Source organism: Camellia sinensis, chromosome 5 (assembly GCF_055761805.1).
Source record: "Camellia sinensis isolate YWXY chromosome 5, ASM5576180v1, whole genome shotgun sequence".
Taxonomy (NCBI): domain Eukaryota; kingdom Viridiplantae; phylum Streptophyta; class Magnoliopsida; order Ericales; family Theaceae; genus Camellia; species Camellia sinensis.
This window is the reverse complement of record NC_138965.1, coordinates 24,589,788-24,608,508: the sequence shown is the minus strand read 5'-3', so window position 1 is coordinate 24,608,508 and position 18,721 is coordinate 24,589,788. Positions and strand designations below refer to the sequence as shown.

Here is an 18,721-nt window from a genome sequence, read left to right as displayed (position 1 = left end):
AATTAGAAAAAGAAAAGAAATTAACAATGAAGCAAACTTTAATCAATAGTAAAATTTTACTTTGTTTGAAAGTAAAAGTTACTCTAATTGTAAGTAAACTTTTACTGTGATTTTAAGTAAAATTTTACTCTGTTCAAGAGTAACATTTTATTATGTAACTATAATTTTAAGCAAAATGAACCAGTAAGACTAAGATTGAAAAGATGATACCTCTTCAAGCTTTAGTTTTTGCAATGACCTCATTATCAGCTTTTTCCTCAACTTTGATACTTCCTATCGAAGGAGCCTTGGACACAAATTTTTGCCTTTAGGTTGAATGAGGGTAGTGTGCTCGCATAACCAGTACTGTAAAATAAAAAACTGAAATTAGTAATTCTCTAAAGATAGATTGCGTAATATTTCAAGTAGTTCAATTTACTTACCAAAACAAGTACACATCCAGTTACATTTTCAAGACTTCCTAATGAAGCCTGGATTGAAGTAGTCAATGTGGATGCAACTGCAGTCGACCATGCATATGAATTCATTATTCCCAAATCTTCTACAAGGGCGACAAAAGCCCATCCAACTGTTAGACCGGTTGTTGGGAATAACAAAGTTGCCACAACAAATAAACACATTATTCGTGCAACATCCTCAACATCAACTATTGTTGTGCCTTCCATAGATTTCTTAATGCCTCTCTCAAAATCTTTACAGATATTCTTGACATATTATGAAACCTTCTCTGCACAAAAGGTGTTTCTTGTTTCTTCCCATATGAGACATCTACTTTTTTCATTCCCGATTTTATCCCAAAATCAAAGTAACATCACTGTCCCATATGTCACACGTTTTCTCCCCAAGCTTGAATCCCTTTGCATGAAAATCATAAGACTTGATCATAGCCATGACATTATCGCCAACACCACATCTTCTTTCTTCCAAAAAGATTTGAATAACATCCCAAAAGGTGTTCGCATTAGGTTTATCAATGAAACAACATTTGATCTATATTGTTTCACATAGTTCTCCCTCTCCCGTACTCCACGTACAAAATTCGACTTTAAAGGTTTTGTTCCTGAAGGCATTGGATTGCTTTCATGAGAGCCTTCACCCTCACTAAGGGAGCCCTTTCTCAGTCTCGTTAATGGAAGTACAAAATCATCATCAAATGCATTATACACATTACTCATGGATTTTTTACTACTTTTGCTACGTTTTTCAAGGAGTTTCTTCTTTTGTACAACCGTAGGTGGAGTTTCTTCTAAACCCTAAACCCTAAACCCTAACAACCATTTTAGAACACTAAAAAGTTTCCCTGTATCAATAGTGTAACATTTTACTTTAAACAACAAAGAAACAAAACAATAAGCACTAAAGAAAATGAAGAATAATGCAAGAAAAAATAAAAATAAAAAATCAGTGCGTGAAGGTAAAGCATAAAAATGCACAAACATTGCAATGAAACAGTAAAGTTTTATTGTGAAAGTAAAATTTTACTCTGATTGGAAGTAAGAGTAAAATTTTACTCTGATTGGAAGTAAAATTTTACTCCGAACAATACACCCTAGGAAATAAACAAAAAAAACACCTACAAAAATTCTAGAACCAATAATATTGACAAAGCTGCATCGCCATATTCAAGAAATGATTGTGAACAAACAGAGATAGTTCTAGCGATGTATAGAAATTACATATAAAGACCACAAAAACATATATTGACAACATCAGACTGAAAATTTGCTGCAAAGATCAAGAACATTGACCTAAATTCAGGAAAATCCCAAGAAAACTGTGTCTCAATTGTGACTATACGCAACACAATTCTGAAATTAACATGTACAATTCACATTCAAACTGAAATCAGAGAAATGATGAAACTACAATCACATTCACATACATAAATAGATACATATATATACACGTATATTTATATACAAATTGATATACACATTTATATAATGAGCAAAGGCTAGAGAACACATATAGCAAAAAATCAAGAGGCATTGACGAAAGCATGAAAATGCACAAACATTGTAATGAAACAGTAAAGTTTTAAAGTAAAATGTTACTTTGTTTAGAAGTAAAACTTTACTCTCATTGAAAGTAAAATTTTACTCTGAACAATATGCACTAGAAAAAAATAAAAAAATAAAAAATAAAAAAAAAACATATATTAACAATATCAGACTAAAAATTTGCTGCAAGATCAAGAACACTGGCCTAAATTCAAGAAAATTCCTAGAAAACCGAAATCAGATACACGTATTACACATTTATGTAATGAGCAAAGGCTACAAAATACATACAGCAAGAAATCAGGAGGCATTGATGAATGCTCCTCAATATCGGTAGCACCGTCACTCACGATGGTGCTAGAATGAGGGTTTTGGATGCTACTGCGGTGCTGGAAGAAGGGTGTCGAATGCTCACGATGGTGGTGGAATGAGGATTTTGGATGCCAAGGCAGTGGTGGAAGGAGGCTTTCGGATGCTGGGGTTTCCGAATGACGATTTTCAGAGCAAGGTTTTCAAGCGATGAAATAGATTGAGGGTAGACAAAAACGGTTTCATCATTTGATATTTGCCCATTTATATGGAAGGGTATTTCAGTCTTTTCATCATAATTTTTCATTTGAGGGACTTTTGGAACTATTATTTTATTTCATGGGCATCACACAAAAAAGGCCCAATGGAAGGGGCTTTTTACCAAAAATTCCTTAATTCTATAGACCACATCCGCTCTAATCTCCCAATTTGTTATAATAATTGATTATAAATAATGAAAATGTCCACTCTCAATCTTCATTTCTTCTCTACTTCCATTGTTACTGTTACTAAAATTACATTCCATGTACTCTATCTTATTTCTATTTATCCTAAATCCTTTAAACACAGTAAAATTTCTTTGTGTTGAGAGATACTAAATTTCATTAATCTAAATGAGATTTTTCTCAAATCAATCAAATTTTCTTTTAGATACTATCGTTACAGTCATGATAGTATTGAAGTTGTTTCAACACTTAATTTTTTTAATTTTACTCTTTAATTAAAAATTTTACAGTGAAATTTCACTAACTTAACACTATGAATTTTCACTGAGTTGGAGAATTTCACTGTGCTGAAAAGTTGTCACCAGTGCTGTCACTATCATCAGCGACCAGTGGCAATCGGAGGTTACAGTGGCAATAAGATGTGGTGAAATAATAAAATAACATTAGGGGTAGTCTTGTCCAAAAATAAGTTAATATGCTCAAACTAACACGTATATTTTGCTTGTACTTAAGCTTAAGCTAATAGAAAATGTTTATTAAGGAGCTTTAAAAAACTAGATTAATAATAAATAAATCAATTAGTAATAAATAACTCTTAAATATTTTGTTAACGTAACACAAACAAATTAATATTGTTTCAAAATTTAATACTATAAACCAAAAATACACAAAATCTTCCTTTTTTATTTTTTCTTTTTTCTTCATACTTCGGATATTAAATCACTCATAATCATTTCTATTGTTTCAGTATAACTAATACAAAACATATTCCTTTTAATATAAATTCATCGTAGTAGTTCCTTAGGTTTGTCATCTGCTGTAGCCACACGTCTTCATAACCCTTTGTCAGAACTTCTTAATTGAAAAACTTGTCTTCACCTGGCATAAAACGCCATAAGTTTGAAATGCCTAGTAAATACACACACACCACATCCCATCCCTTTTTCCCGCGCCGAATACACAAGTACACATGAGCATAATATGAATAATTCCATAAAGATGAGAATTACTAGGTTAGAAGTTAGCACACTTCTAAAATCCTCCAAAGAGATTTTTCTTCCTAACCACAAGGATTGGATTCAGATTATTTGGTATTCTCCCTTTATTCTTTTGTAGACCTTACCACGGATGCCTACGTTGGTTATCTACTAATTAGTGCCAAGCGAAGACCTGAAAAGGGACAGCAAAACAACGGGTCAACACCTGAAATGTCGCTTACTGGACCCAACCTTATCTCTCAACCAAAAAAAAAAAAAAACGACACCGCATAGAACCTTAATACAACCGATACGTAACAACCACTTGCGAAATTTAACTCAATAAGGGAACACATCCCACCATATTACATTTTCGAAATCATAAGTTCATCCATCTCATAAAAACATTACAAGTGAACGTAACCTGTTATCACCCCATTAGATTTCCCCTTTCTTTTGGTTCATTATGCTTTTCAATTAGAACAATGCATGATCATAATAATCACAATCCCAGCTAGACATGAAGTAACTTAAGCATGGTAAAATAAGTTCACAAAATCATCCTAGATGACATATCAAAACTTAAGCATTCAAGAGATATAACATAAAAGAGTTGAAACCCAATAAAGAGCACATTAATACAAATTTCCAGATTTTTCAGATTCGAACCGTTTTATAAATAAATATGAAAAAAATTACTTTCTGTGGTCCTAAGAACCTGGCCTATAGCGATCCCGGGTTTACCCTTGTTGTACAGTGATCCGGACATGTGTCCGTGGATGTTGGTTGTTGTTTATTATCGTGTTTGCATCCTTTGTACCTTGTATATCGAGTTATGGGATGTGTTGGGCAGGTTTGTTTCAGGTTGGTTGAGTTTAGAAACCAAAACTAGTTGCCCAGATTTTTGGCCTGTCCGCTCGAGCGTAGGTTTTGGCGCTCGAGCGGGGAATACACCCATTCAGTAATTGTTGTGCAGTGTTGTACGCTCGAGCGTAGGGTTGGGAGCTCGAGCGGAGGCCTGGTTCTGCAAAAGTGCTGGGCGAGTGCATTCTGCGCTCGAGCGGGAGGTTGGCCGCTCGAGCGGAAGTCTGTGAGTGGCCACTCGAGCGGGGTGTTTTACGCTCGAGCGGAGACCTGGGTTAAAGTCCCGAATTTGTGACTCTTCAAATCACTTTTTCACTTTTTCTTCTCTCTCTTACTTTTCCAAAAACACCATTGTTGAGTCTCTCTCTCTAGATACTACCTTCTCTCTAGGTTTTGATCTAGTAGGAGTGATTTGCTCACCTTTGGCCTTTACAAAAAAGTTGTTGATCGTCGAGGGCTACATTTTAATCTGAAAATCACGGGTTTTGGAGCACGTTGGGTTTTGTCGTCTTCTCCTTTGGGACTCCGAATTTGAGGTAGGGATAACCTACTCCTCTCTATGGGTTTTGTCTTTAAATTTTGGTATTTTGAGATGTTGGGCTTGGTTTGGTAATTTTGTAAAAGTTTGGGGCTTTTGTGTAATTTTACAAAAGTTGGGGTTTAATTCATAATAAACCTAGATGCATGTTTGGCATAGAAAAATGGAATGATTGTTGAATCATTGATGAAAATGGGACCTAAGGGTTGAAATGATAATTATGGAAAATGGCCTAATTACATTGTTTAATTAATTGGGATAATTAATTGGTGAGAAATGAGGAAATGAAATGTTGATTGAATATCCATTTGTGCATTTATTTTCTGTTTTTAGAAATAACTGCTTTGGGCTATCGGTGGAGGATAGTCGAGATTGTTGTAGACAATGCATGATGATTAGGTAAACGGAAACTAATCAATGGAATGTGTCATGGAACTTGACGGTTGATAGAATACATTAATTGTATGTATTGTGTGATTGTATATAGAACCAATGTGTTTATATACGTTATGTGTAGAGGAGGAGATAGGGGATGTACTCCGCGGTTTAGGGGAAGATAGGGGATGTACCTCTAAACCGGATAGGTATTGGGAGGAGATAGGGGATGAACTCCGTAGACACAGCTCATATGCTTGTCTAGAGAAGTGAAGATAGAGCTCATATGCTTATCTTTGTGAAGTGTGGATACAGCTTGTATGCTTATCTGTGGATATTGTTGATATACATATCTGTTGTAGAATGTGGATACAGCTTATATGCTTATCTGTGGATATTGTTGATATACATATCTGTTGTAGAATGTGGATACAGCTTATATGCTTATCTGTGGATATTGTTGTTATACATATCTGTTGAGAATGTGGATATAGCTTTTATGCTTATCTGAATGTGAGATATAGTTTTTGTACATATCTGTGGAAATGACGATAGAGCTAGCATGCTTATCTGTTGAAAAAGGGAAAATGAAAGGTAACTTAGACTCATAAGTTGTATGACATAAATTTGTGATTTATGTGATTGTATCAGTGTTGACCATCTATCAATTGCTAATATTTTAGTCATTGTCCATGGTTGGTTTAGTGTATTTCTACTGGGCTGTGGCTCACCCTATATGGGAATATCATTTTCAGGTGCAGGAAGCATGCCACCTCCAAGGACTTAGCTGGGAGGCTAGTGGCGGACATACTTTTGTCGCTTAACTTTTGACGTATTACATGTAACTTCAAGCCTAGGGCTTAGTGTGTAATCGAGTTAGTACTCTTTTGTTGTAACCAAGTGTTAACTTGGAAAGCTGTAAGCCCGTAGGGCATTTTGTTATGATGTTAACATGTAATACTTTTGTAATGGAATTCGAATGAATAAAGGAATACGGTTAGTTTAAATGTAAATGCATGTCCTATTTGATGGGTTTAATTTTATTATTTTGAGGGCGTTACAACTTGGTATCAGAGCGTACCGGGTTCGAATACTTTGGGTACGTGGGAAGTGATTAGTATCACAATGGGTTTGTCTCGCTTGATAGAGACTTAGATGTAGTATCATATGCTATGTGCTTAATTGATAACATGCTTATGTGACTATGTGGGTATGGGATTTAATTTCTAGGATGTTGATTGGATCCTTGAGTTTCTGGGAGTCTTGTTGGAAACGCACTTGATCAATGCTGTTTCTAACCGGAACTCTAGTAACGCCTCGGGACTATCATTATCCGGAAATGAAATTCTTAAGTGCTTATGTGTTTATGTGCTTACATGGAGTGAATTACAGTTGTCCATGCATTAGGACGTAAGTGTTTAGTTTCGGCACACTTATGAATGTGCTAACGTTCTGTGTTGCCTTTATTAGAATGTCAGGACGAGGAAGAGGAGCTAGGCGTGGTAGACCTGCGAGGCAGGAAGTACCGTTACCGGGTGAGATTCCGGCAGTGCAGGAGGGAGTTGGGCAGGCCAATGTGGCCGAGCCAGTGGGTCAGCAGGCCATGGGTGCCTTGGCCAGAGAGATAGCAGGAGCTTTGGGTATTCTTAGAGCTGGGAATCAGGTAGCTGAGACTGGGCCTTCTTTCTTGAAGAGGGAGTTCTTCCGGTCTAATCCGGATGAGTTTGTCGGGGATCCGAAGGAGCCACTGAAGGCTGATGAGTGGTTAGAACAGATGAGTAAGACGTTCGAGATGCTTGGCATTGAGGACGGAGCACTGAAAGTGACCTTGGCATCCTTCCAGCTGAAGGGAGATGCGGGTCAATGGTGGAAGTACGAGAAGGCTCGTGTTGGTGGTACTTGGGAGGCGTTTATAAATGCTTTTCAGGAGAGGTTTTTGTCTGCAGTAGCTAGGGAGAAGCTGAGAGATCAGTTTAGCCGGCTTAATCAGCAGGGCTTGTCAGTGACCGAGTTTGAGGCTACTTTTACCAGTCTGTCCAGGTTTGCACCGGAACTGGTGGCGTCTGAGGAACGCCGTTGCTACGAGTTTGAGCGGAAGTTGAGGCGGGGCCTCAAGTTGAGAGTTGGTGAGTCTTACATCCGAGAGTATAGACACCTGGTAGATGCTGCAGCTCATATGGAGCTTATGATGCAGGAGGAGGATGAGGGTCAGAGAGGCTCCAAGAGGAGCCAGGATAGTCAGAGTGATGGTAGGAGGCAGAGGGGTTATAACCCTCAGCAGTCTCAGGGTGCAGTCTCTAGATCGACCTTTCCAGTGCCGAGTGTAGGCTCGGGGAGAGGCAGTCAGGGGGAATTCACTTGTTACAGGTGTGGCCAGCTGGGTCACAAGGTTTCAGTTTGCCCGCAGAAGGGTGGGGGTCAGAAAGCTGCGTCTTCTTCAGCTAGACCGCAGAGTCAGAGTTTGGGCAGGGGGCAGCTCTTGACTTGTTATCAGTGTGGACAGCCTGGGCACCTGAAGAGGTTTTGCCCACAGTTGAGTGCCACTTCGGGAGCGTCTGGTTCTAGGCAGACGCAGGGTTTTCAGCCAGCTCAGTCTGTGCAGGCCTCGAGGGCCAATCCGGGAGTTTCGTCATCCCAGTCTGTGCAGCAGTCTTTTGCTCCGAGGGGTGAGCAGGTAGACCAGGGGCCTACGGGGCGCGTGTATGCTGTTACCGCGCAGGATTTAGTACCAGCTCCATCTGTAGTGAGAGGTACTTTTCTGTTTTGCAACGCGGTTGCTAATGTGTTGATAGACACGGGTGCATCTCATTCTTTTGTATCTGCTGCATTTGTATCGGTTTTGGAATTGGAGTTAGCACAATTAGCATCTCCTATTTGTGTGGTATCGCCTTTGGGCGGTGAGTTGATCCTGAAACAGGGTGTTAGAGGATGTGATATTGAGGTCGCCGATTATAGGCTTCCTTTTCCGTTTGTTGTCATGCCCATGAAGGGTTTTGATGTTATTTTGGGTATGGACTGGCTATCGTCATACCGGGCTGTTATTGATTGCTACCGCCAGAGGGTTACATTATGTACCTTGAGCGGGGAGTGGTTCCATTTCTTGGGAGACCGGGTTGGTAGTGTTTTGCCACCGGGGTATGACTCGCGAGGGCGAAGTGAGCTTAGTAGTCTACTTGCCAGCTTTGAGAGTGGTGAGAGTGGTGAGACCCAAGTTGTGTTGCCGAGGGTGGTTTGTGAGTATTCGGATGTTTTTCCCGAAGATCTTGTTAGTTTGCCACCTCACCAAGAGATAGAGTTCTCTATTGATTTAGTGCCTGGTACGGCGCCGATTTCTATGGCACCTTACCGTTTTGCTCCAGCAGAGTTGGTTGAGTTGAAAGTTCAGCTCCAGGAATTGCTCGATAAGGGCTTTGTACGCCCTAGTGTTTCACCATGGGGAGCACCGGCACTCTTTGTTAAAAAGAAAGATGGTGCCTTGAGATTGTGTATAGACTACCGGAAGTTGAATCGGGCTACGGTTAAGAATAAGTATCCTATGCCCCGTATAGATGATTTGTTTGACCAGTTGAAGGGTTCCCGTTGTTTCTCTAAGATAGACTTGAGATCGGGTTACCATCAGTTGAGGGTCAGGGAGGAAGATATTCCTAAGACGGCATTCCGTACGCGGTATGGCCATTACGAGTTTCTGGTGATGCCATTCGGGCTTACCAATGCACCGGCAGTCTTTATGGACTTGATGAACCGGATTTTCCGGGAGTTCTTAGACCGATTTGTGGTTGTCTTCGTGGACGACATCCTTATCTATTCGTCTTCTGAGGAGGAGCACGAGGCACACTTGAGAGTGGTGCTTGAGTTACTTAGAGCCCATAGGTTGTATGCCAAGTTTGGGAAGTGTGAGTTCTGGCTGGGGGAAGTCAAATTCTTAGGCCACGTGGTATCCGGGAAAGGGGTGTCTGTTGATACATCCAAGGTTGAGGCAGTGCAAGATTGGGCACAGCCTAAGAGTGTGTTTGAGATCCGCAGTTTTCTGGGATTAGCTGGGTATTACCGTCGGTTTGTGAAAGATTTCTCCAGGTTAGCGTTACCGTTGACTAGACTGACTCGGAAAGGAGTCAAGTTTGTGTGGAGTGAGACTTGTGAAAAGTCGTTTCAAGAGCTGAAAGTTAGATTGACCACCGCTCCGGTGTTGATTATTCCGGAGAGAGGGTTGGGTTATGCGGTTTATTGTGATGCCTCACGAGAGGGTTTGGGTTGTGTGTTGATGCAAGAGGGGAAAGTGGTAACTTATGGCTCACGTCAGTTGAAAATACACGAGAAGAATTACCCCACACACGACCTAGAGTTAGCAGCTGTGATCTTTGCCTTGAAAATCTGGAGGCACTACCTTTATGGTGAGAGGTTCGAGGTATTCTCAGATCATAAGAGTTTGAAGTATCTGTTTACACAGAGAGACTTGAATCTGAGGCAAAGGAGGTGGATGGAGTTCATCGAGGATTATGATTTTGAGTTGCATTATCATCCGGGAAAGGCCAATGTTGTGGCCGATGCCCTTAGTAGGAAGACCATTGGTGATGTAGCTTGTATAGCCATCCGGGAATGGGAGATGTTGAGAGCACTTGGCGAATTTGATTTGCTACTGGGCGAATCTGTTGAGGCTGCGGCCTTGTTTTCTGTTGTTGCGCAGCCTACACTTGTGATTAGAGTGTTAGAGGCACAGAGAAGTGACCTTGAGGTAGAATCCCTCCGAGAGAAGATCTCCAGTGGGAAAGTTGAGAAGGGTTTGACGGTGTATCCCGACTTGAGTGTGAGATACCGAGACCGTTTGTTTGTACCGGCGTCTTGCCGAGAGGAAGTACTCCGAGAGTTTCACCATTCGCGCCTTGCGGTGCATCTGGGAGGTACTAAGATGTATCAGGATTTGGGTCGCCAGTTTTGGTGGCGGGGTATGAAGAGAGATGTGGGTGTTTTCGTATCGAAATGCCTTACTTGCCAGCAGGTGAAGGCCGAGCATCAGAGGCCAGCGGGTTTGTTGCAACCCTTGCCTATTGCCGAGTGGAAGTGGGAGCATGTCACTATGGACTTCGTTGTAGGTCTTCCGAGGACTCAGCGGGGTAGTGATGCTATTTGGGTGGTTGTAGACCGGTTGACTAAGTCGGCGCACTTTATTCCTATGCGCGTGAGAGATTCGGTAGATCATCTTGCCGATTTGTATATTCGGGACGTAGTGAGATTGCACGGGGTCCCAGTGACGATCGTCTCAGATAGAGATCCTCGTTTTACTACTAGGTTGTGGCAGAGTTTGCAGAGTGCCTTGGGCACTAAGTTGACTTTTAGTACGGCTTATCATCCTCAGACTGACGGGCAGTCCGAGCGTACTATCCAGATCCTCGAGGATATGCTTCGGGGTTGTGTCCTGGACTTCAGTGGGACGTGGGAGAGGCACTTGCCATTGGTAGAGTTTGCCTACAACAACAGTTTTCAGTCTAGCATCGGTATGGCACCGTTTGAGGCCTTGTATGGCCGACCGTGTAGGTCTCCAGTGTGTTGGGCCGAGGTGGGTGATGCACCTTTGTTGGGTCCGGAGTTGGTTAGGGAGACGACGGAGAAAGTTGAGCTTATCCGTAGGAGGCTTGTTACAGCCCAGAGTCGACAAAAGAGTTATGCCGACCGTAGGAGGAGGCCTTTGGCGTTTGAGGTAGGTGATCATGTCTTTCTGAAGATATCACCTAGGCGAGGTCTGATGAGGTTTGGGAAGAGTGGGAAGTTATCCCCTCGGTTTATTGGTCCTTTTGAGATCCTTGAGAGGATTGGTGAGGTTGCTTATCGGTTAGCCTTACCGCCGCAGTTGTCCGGGGTACATGACGTGTTTCATGTGAGTATGCTTCGGAAGTATGAGCCAGATCCATCACATGTGTTGGATTGGACTGATTTAGAGGTAGATGAGGATGCCTCGTATGAGGAGAGACCGGTTCGGGTCTTGGATAGGCGGGATCAGGTCCTGCGTGGCAAGACCATTCCTTTGGTGAAAGTCTTGTGGAAACATCACGGAGTGGAGGAAGCCACTTGGGAACGTGAGTTGGAAGTCCGAGAGAAATATCCGGACTTGTTTGTTGATATGTAATCTTATATTTAAATTTTACATTTTTGTTGAACTTAAGAGCTTTTATATATGTCTTAAGTTGTGAAACATTGAAAATGTTTTGATTATTGGAAGTATGTTTTGGAACTTGCCTCATATGGAAGTTGAATGTAACATTATATGTGTTAAGTATATTGTTGAAATTGGAAAGATAGTGCATAATGTTGATGCATGTTGAAAATACATATGTTGTTTACACATTGTGATATGTCTCTTGTTAAAGGGATGGGATGACCGGTAATGGGTCGAATTGTTGAATGTTCAAGTGTAACATTGTCTAAATTGGAGAAAAACTTGTTTTTGAAAACTTGTGCTTAATTTCGGGGGCGAAACTCTTTAAGGGGGGGAGGTTATAGCGATCCCGGGTTTACCCTTGTTGTACAGTGATCCGGACATGTGTCCGTGGATGTTGGTTGTTGTTTATTATCGTGTTTGCATCCTTTGTACCTTGTATATCGAGTTATGGAATGTGTTGGGCAGGTTTGTTTCAGGTTGGTTGAGTTTAGAAACCAAAACTAGTTGCCTAGATTTTTGGCCTGTCCGCTCGAGCGTAGGTTTTGGCGCTCGAGCGGGGAATACACCCATTCAGTAATTGTTGTGCAGTGTTGTACGCTCGAGCGTAGGGTTGGGAGCTCGAGCGGAGGCCTGGTTCTGCAAAAGTGCTGGGCGAGTGCATTCTGCGCTCGAGCGGGAGGTTGGCCGCTCGAGCGGAAGTCAGTGAGTGGCCGCTCGAGCGGGGTGTTTTACGCTCGAGCGGAGACCTGGGTTAAAGTCCCGAATTTGTGACTCTTCAAATCACTTTTTCACTTTCTCTTCTCTCTCTTACTTTTCCAAAAACACCATTGTTGAGTCTCTCTCTCTAGATACTACCTTCTCTCTAGGTTTTGATCTAGTAGGAGTGATTTGCTCACCTTTGGCCTTTACAAAAAAGTTGTTGATCGTCGAGGGCTACATTTTAATCTGAAAATCACGGGTTTTGGAGCACGTTGGGTTTTGTCGTCTTCTCCTTTGGGACTCCGAATTTGAGGTAGGGATAACCTACTCCTCTCTATGGGTTTTGTCTTCAAATTTTGGTATTTTGAGATGTTGGGCTTGGTTTGGTAATTTTGTAAAAGTTTGGGGCTTTTGTGTAATTTTACAAAAGTTGGGGTTTAATTCATAATAAACCTAGATGCATGTTTGGCATAGAAAAATGGAATGATTGTTGAATCATTGATGAAAATGGGACCTAAGGGTTGAAATGATAATTATGGAAAATGGCCTAATTACATTGTTTAATTAATTGGGATAATTAATTGGTGAGAAATGAGGAAATGAAATGTTGATTGAATATCCATTTGTGCATTTATTTTCTGTTTTTAGAAATAACTGCTTTGGGCTATCGGTGGAGGATAGTCGAGATTGTTGTAGACAATGCATGATGATTAGGTAAACGAAAACTAATCAATGGAATGTGTCATGGAACTTGACGGTTGATAGAATACATTAATTGTATGTATTGTGTGATTGTATATAGAACCAATGTGTTTATATACGTTATGTGTAGAGGAGGAGATAGGGGATGTACTCCGCGGTTTAGGGGAAGATAGGGGATGTACCTCTAAACCGGATAGGTATTGGGAGGAGATAGGGGATGAACTCCGTAGACACAGCTCATATGCTTGTCTAGAGAAGTGAAGATAGAGCTCATATGCTTATCTTTGTGAAGTGTGGATACAGCTTGTATGCTTATCTGTGGATATTGTTGATATACATATCTGTTGTAGAATGTGGATACAGCTTATATGCTTATCTGTGGATATTGTTGATATACATATCTGTTGTAGAATGTGGATACAGCTTATATGCTTATCTGTGGATATTGTTGTTATACATATCTGTTGAGAATGTGGATATAGCTTTTATGCTTATCTGAATGTGAGATATAGTTTTTGTACATATCTGTGGAAATGACGATAGAGCTAGCATGCTTATCTGTTGAAAAAGGGAAAATGAAAGGTAACTTAGACTCATAAGTTGTATGACATAAATTTGTGATTTATGTGATTGTATCAGTGTTGACCATCTATCAATTGCTAATATTTTAGTCATTGTCCATGGTTGGTTTAGTGTATTTCTACTGGGCTGTGGCTCACCCTATATGGGAATATCATTTTCAGGTGCAGGAAGCATGCCACCTCCAAGGACTTAGCTGGGAGGCTAGTGGCGGACATACTTTTGTCGCTTAACTTTTGACGTATTACATGTAACTTCAAGCCTAGGGCTTAGTGTGTAATCGAGTTAGTACTCTTTTGTTGTAACCAAGTGTTAACTTGGAAAGCTGTAAGCCCGTAGGGCATTTTGTTATGATGTTAACATGTAATACTTTTGTAATGGAATTCGAATGAATAAAGGAATGCGGTTAGTTTAAATGTAAATGCATGTCCTATTTGATGGGTTTAATGTTATTATTTTGAGGGCGTTACATGGCCTCTGGAGCGTTTGTCGAGAAATGAGTCTAGTTTCATACCCAACTTACAAAAATAGGATAGATCTTCTAGATTTTAAGATATTTCAAAAATATTAGGTTCTATCCAGAATTGTAAACTATTACGAGAAATGACTTTTTCTCTCAAACTACTCACTCACTTTGGTTCAAACAATTGTTAGATAAATATTAACATCCAAAGGAAACTTTTGGTATAAAAATGGACTTAAGGGAATTTTTTTGAATTTTTTTAAAATTGTAGAAAGTGTGCTTCTTTTTCTGGTTCTTTGTGTCAAAAACTTAGAAAAATTGTTTGGGTCACAAAAACACACCCTTAGGCTCTACCAAAATTCTCACACACTCTTCACATAACAAATAACACCCCTTTGAGTTCATGAATGTTTGATATGAAAATAAAATCAAGAAAGTGTTGGAGATAATTTCGGCAATAATTAATTAAAGCAAATAAAATAAATAAAGGAAACAACATAATTAAACCCTACAATACTTCTGCAGATGGTTTATGAACAAGTTTGTGATTGAGTCCAGTGTTTGAATACTATATCTTTAAGATAGAATTGCGTCATCTCCAATGGTGCTTGAGAACAATGGACATCATATCTCCAGGATACAACAATCACCACAAACGAAGAGAGCACACTCTTTGATTGTACAGAGAACCAAAATTATGTTTTGCACTCACAAAATCCATACTCACATAAATGAAGAATACAAGAAGAATGCTTTAACTTGAGGAATTTGTAATGAAGAAAATTGGAATGGGGGCTGCCTTTATATAGGCTTTGTTGGCACCTATTCAGTTTGAATAGAAAAGGCATGAAAAAGAAGATGACCCTTGGGTCACTCCCTTTTAGGATAAAGAGACACCATGAAAAGGTTGCACCCTTTCGTTCAAATGGAGTCTATTTCAATTCACCACTTCTAAATTTTCCAACAATCCCCATATGAATGAAATTGACGAAACGAGTAATGCAACAACATGCAGACTATGTAAGTATAAATCTGAAAATAACCTGCATAAGATAGGTAACTTTTGGCCTTGAACCTTCCCTTGTGAAAGATTATCAAATTTACTAGTTGATCAGTGAACATGATGTCTTGAACTGTTCTGCCATTAGTGTAAACCGAGACAATAGCCTATCACATAGTTTTATTTCCATACACAACTTGATTCTATCGGTTGTGTCCATTTTGGCCCTAAGCAATTCCTGGATTCATGAGTGCTGTAGAGAATTTAGCCATTTCAATTCTCATAGAACTGGCCCAGTTCACTCATATAGGTGATTCCCATTAAAAGTATCCTGCTATACCCCACTTGAATTTCAAGCTATGTATCTCATTAAAAGCAAAGCTTAACCTATTTATCGCTACAAGTAATCACTATCTCATCATAGAAATGGGTAGGAGTTTTACTCTTTAGTGATTCTAATGAGTCATTCTTAATTCGATTGTCCCTTTGAACCTAGATCTTAGGATCTCCAATCAACTAGGTTGGGTTTTCATTAAGATAACTTTTAAGTGATAGGCTTTAATCCCATTCCCCTCGATGATCGCAACACTTGCTTGGTCAAAGCCTTTGTCAATGGATCCGCTATGTTTTCTTTTGACCTTATAAACTCAATGAAAATTATTCCATTAGAGAGTAGTTGTCTAACGATGTTATGTCTACGACGAATGTGATGACACTTACCGTTATACATATGATTCTGTGCCCTAGCCATTGTGGTTTGACTATCGTAATGAGTACAAATCGCTGGCACAGGTTTCGGCCATATTGAAATATCTTCTATGAAATTACGAAGTCATTCTTCTCTTGCTTTGTCTAAAGCATAAATTGTTAGGGAATTTTCAAAATTTATAGTTTAATTTTTGGGTGTTTTTAAAACCTTCCATGTTTTTCTTTGGAAAGCATGAAATAAGCTTGGGGACTTTGTCTCACATTGGAAAGAGAGCAAAACATGGAGCACTTAATAAAGTGCTACATGGAATATTCTTTTGAATATGGAATTATGGGATGAAAGCTAGTGTGCATGCACCCACACCGCAAGGATGGCGCTTCGCACCATTCGCACACGCACACGCACACGCACACGCGCGCGCGTGGCGTGGGCAATGGGTTGTGTGCCGTTTGATGGCGCACTTTGCACTTAGCACGGACGCATCAGTGCCATGAGAGCGCTTTCCTATTTGTATCGGATAGGTTGGAGCAATGACGTGGATCCGACGTGGCAATGACGTGTCGTCCGTTGGTGATGAGTCAACTAACCGATCAAGCGGTTGTGTGTCCGATTTGGAGTGGGTTGATCATAGCCGTTGATTAGAGATACGCGCGATGGTACGGATGAGATGGCACCCGATCATGATCAAGTGTGAGTAGTCAAGGCATCTATTCGGTGTCAAAATGATCTGCACCATAGATCATCGATCCAACGGTCAGATTTGATCGGATGCGATCAAGGGACATGACCATTCGATCAAATCCATTAAGGCCTATAAATAGGCTATGAAATCAGCCATTTCATTCCGTCCAAAATCCTAAAAAGCATTCCTGCAATTCTCTCTCTCTCTCTCTCCCTCTTGATTTTGAATTTTCAATCAAGAGTTTCTTCAGCAAATTTCTATTTTTCTTATTGATAATCAAGTTCTGCAGATTTGATTATCAGTGTCTTGGTTTCTTGAATATATCAAGAGTGTTCTGATCTATTGTCGTCAGTGCAGACGCCGATAGACTAGATCTTTAGATCAGGCTTCATTGTATCCTGGAGGCAAATTTGTTGTAACCCCCTGCACACCTTTTGGTGGGTACAAATATTATCTTTAGGAAAGTGACTTAGTAACGCTACTTGAAGCACTAATTTTTTGTTCCATATAGACAAGTTCATTGCTAAATTTTGAAGACCCGAAGACCACAATTTGAAGAATTCAGGACCTTTTGTTTCAACAATCTAAAGACAATATTTAGATATGGCGATGTCTATTCAGAAAATGACTCAAGATTTCATGAAGCTTGATCGTTTTGATGGAGGAAATTTTTTACGCTGGCAAAAGAAGATGCACTTTTTGCTCACCACTCTCAAAGTGGTCTATGTGCTAACTACCCCCTATCTGACGAAGCAAGAAGACGAGACTGTGGAGCAAACCTGTGCCAGAACCAAATGGGAGAATGACGACTACATTTGTCGAGGACACATTCTAAATGCGCTGTCAGACTCTCTATTCAATGTGTATCAATATCTAGAAACGGCAAAGCAACTCTGGGACTTATTACAGTCAAAGCACCTCACCGAGGATGCCACCAGTAAGAAATTTCTTGTTAGTAATTTTATGCGTTTTACAATGATTGATACAAAGCCCATTATGGAACAATTCCATGAGATACAACATATTTTGAGTCAATTTCGACAAAAGAATATGAACATGGATGAATCTATTGTAGATTCATCTACAATAGAGAAACTACCATCTTCTTGGAAGGATTTTAAGAAAACTCTAAAACACAAAAAGGAAGATCTTACTTTAGAGGAATTGGCTCAACACCTCCGAGTTGAGGAAGAGTCAAGGTTACTTGAAAGTAAAGATAACCAATTGGCTCAGACGTCCAAGATCCACATAGTGGATGATGGTAAGAGGTTTAACACAAAGAAACGTAAGCATGAACCCCAACTCGAGAAAAATGCTAAGAAGCTGAAAGGCGCTTGCTGGCACTGTGGCAAGCCAAGGCACTTCAGAAATGAATGCCGGTCATACAAGAAAAAGCCAGAAGCATCAAATGCCAAGAACAAGTTCGTGGCTGTTGTATCCAAGGTGAACATGCTCGAAGATGCTGGTGACTGATGGATTGACTAAGGAGCAACAAGGCACGTCTGCAACGACTAGAGCCGTTTCATTACTAATGAACAAGTGAGTGATGGAACAGTTCTCTACATGGACAACTCTTCAACTGCTGCTATCAAAGGTAAAGGGACGGTGGATCTAAAGTTTACATATGTAAAAGTCCTAAGTCTTAATGATGTTTATCATGTACCTGATGTCAGGAAAAACCTTGAATCTGGAAGCCTGTTTAATAAGCATGGTTTCAAGTTAGTATTTGAGTCAGACAAATTTGTCCTGTCTAAGGGTGGGATTTTTGTTGGGAAGGGCTACATGTATCAAGGAATGTTCAAACTTAACGTTATCAATAATACATCTATTTCTGCTTATATTGTTGATTCTCTTTCTTTATGGCATGCTCGTTTAGGTCATGTTAATACTAGGAAAATGCATGATATGGTTAATTTAGATTTAATTCCTAAGTATAATATTGATATGTTTGAAAAATGCAAATTTTGTGTACAATCTAAAATTACTCGCATTCCATTTCCTAAAGTAGATAAAACCACATCTCTGCTTAAACTTGTGCATAGTGATGTATGTGACATGCATAGTACCCCCACTAGATGTGGTAAAAAAAATTTGTAACATTTATTGATGATTTTTCTAAGTACTGTCATATCTATCTTTTGCATTCAAAAGATGAGGTGCTTGATAAATTCAAGATTTTTAAGACAGAAGTAGAAAATCAGTGTTATGTCAAAATAAAGAGACT

The 18,721-nt window shown here is 39.9% G+C and overlaps 1 protein-coding gene across 22 annotated transcripts in view; it reads right to left on the bottom strand.

Annotated features, from left to right (window-relative positions):
• The window catches only part of LOC114270207 (uncharacterized), a 46,437-nt gene that overhangs the window by 7,973 nt on the left and 19,743 nt on the right, over window positions 1-18,721 (bottom strand). For all 22 annotated transcript variants that reach the window (XR_014329249.1, XR_014329248.1, XR_014329250.1 and 19 more), the window contains one exon: window positions 211-345. The gene's annotated coding sequence lies outside the window, so the exon portion shown is untranslated. The remainder of the gene's footprint in view (window positions 1-210; window positions 346-18,721) is intronic.